This window comes from Rhinolophus hipposideros, assembly GCF_964194185.1.
Source record: "Rhinolophus hipposideros genome assembly, chromosome: 13".
In the NCBI taxonomy this organism is placed as follows: domain Eukaryota; kingdom Metazoa; phylum Chordata; class Mammalia; order Chiroptera; family Rhinolophidae; genus Rhinolophus; species Rhinolophus hipposideros.
In genome coordinates, this window is record NC_138059.1 from 22,202,779 (window position 1) to 22,204,821 (window position 2,043).

General features: G+C 39.1%; 1 pseudogene across 1 annotated transcript; it reads left to right on the forward strand.

Moving 5' to 3' along the window:
- Positions 1-467: 467 nt before the first annotated feature.
- On the forward strand, positions 468-1,548 carry LOC308506763 (heterogeneous nuclear ribonucleoprotein A1-like; annotated as a pseudogene). Its single transcript has one exon. The product of its transcript is annotated as a heterogeneous nuclear ribonucleoprotein A1-like (transcript).
- Positions 1,549-2,043: the final 495 nt, after the last annotated feature.

Consider the following 2,043-nt stretch of genomic DNA (forward strand, 5'->3'; position numbering starts at 1 on the left):
TTACTTTTTGAATTGATTAAGTACTCATATTTAAATGACAAATTTAGGGATTACAACATAAAATAAGTCCTTAAAATTGTATTAAAAATATAAGAACAAAACAGAAAAATGAAAGTAACATAGGGATATTAAAATAAAATAGTATGGTATTGGGTTAGTAATGATTACAAAACATGTATATACAGAGGGTGCCAAAAAAAGTATACTCATTTTAAGAAAGGAAAAAACTGTATTAAAATTGCAATATTCATTATATACCAATAACAAAACTGAATATAAGTCAAGTTTATCTTCTACAATCACAAGAGGTGCTCAAAGCAATTACCATCAGTGCAATTTTAATATAGTTTTTTACCTTTCTTAAAATGTGTATATATTTTTTTCCTCCAATAAGGGGCTAACATCCAAAATATATAAGAAATCTTACAACTCAACAACAACAACAAAAAGCAATCCAATTAGATACGTTCGTTAGATCACTCCTTTCTGTCAGTGGACACCGCCGAGTAAGCATCGTTAAAGTCACTCCTCCCACGGTGGTCAAGTCTAAGTCAGAGTCTCCCAAAGAGCCTGAACAGCTTCGGAAGCTCTTCATCGGAGGTTTGAGCTTTGAAACAACCAATGAGAGTCTGAGGAGCCATTTTGAGCAATGGGGAACGCTCACAGACTGTGTGGTGATGAGAGACCCAAACACCAAGCTCTCTAGAGGCTTCGGGTTTGTCACCTATGCCACTGTGGAGGAGGTGGATGAAGCCATAAATGCAAGGCCACACAAGGTGGATGGAAGAGTTGTGGAACCAAAAAGGGCTGTCTCAAGAGAAGATTCCCAAAGACCTGGTGCCCACTTAACTGTAAAAAAGATTGTTGTTGGTGGTATTAAAGGAGACACTGAAGAACACCACCTAAGAGATGATTTTGAACAGCATGGGAAAATTGAAGTGATTGCAATCATGACTAACCAAGGCAGTGGCAAGAAGCGAGGCTTTGCTTTTGTAACCTTTGATGACCATGACTCTGTAGACAAGATTGTCATTCAGAAATACCATACTGTGAATGGCCACAACTGTGAAGTAAAGAATGCCCTATCTAAGCAAGAGATGGCTAGTGCTTCATCCAGTTAAAGAGGTCGAAGTGGTTCTGCAAACTTCGTTGGTGGTCGAGGAGGTGGCTTTGGTGGGAATGACAACTTTGGTCGTGGAGGAAACTTCAGTGGTCAAGGTGGTTTTGGAGGCAGGCATAGTGGAGGAGGATATGGTGGCAGTGGGGATGGCTGTAATGGATTTGGTAATGATGGAAGCCATTTTGGAGGTGGTGGAAGCTACAATGATTTTGGCAATTACAACAATCAATCTTCAAATTTTGGACCCATGAATGGAGGGAACTTTGGAGACAGAAGCTCTGGTCCCAATGGTGGTGGAGGTCAATACTTTGCCAAACCATGAAACCAAGGTGGTTCCAGCAGCAGCAGCAGTAACTATGGCAGTGGCAGAAGTCTTCAATTACTGCCAGGAATCAAAGCTTAGCAGAAGAGGAGAGCCAGAGAAGTGACAGGGAAGCTACAGGTTACAACAGATTTGTGAACTCAACCAAGCACAGTGATGGCAGGGCCTAGCTGCTACAAAGAAGACATGTTTTAGATAATACTCAGGTGTATGGGCAAAAACCTCGAGGACTGTATGTGTGACTAATTGTATAACAGGTTATTTTAGTTTCTGTTCTGTGAAAAGTGTAAAGCATTCCAAAAAAAGGGTTTTAATGTAGTCTTTTTTTGTTTTTTTTTGTTTTTTGCACCCATGCTGTTGATTCCTAAATGTAGTAGTCTGATCATGATGCTGAATAAATGTGTCTTAAAAAAATCCAATTAAAAAATGGGCAGAGGACCTGAATAGACATTTCTCCAAAAAGGACGTACAACTGGCCAATAGACATATGAAAAAATGGTCAACGTCACTAATCATCAGATAACTGCAAATAAAAACCACAATGAGATATCACCTCACACAAGTTAGAATGGCTATCATCAACAAGACAAATAATAACAAG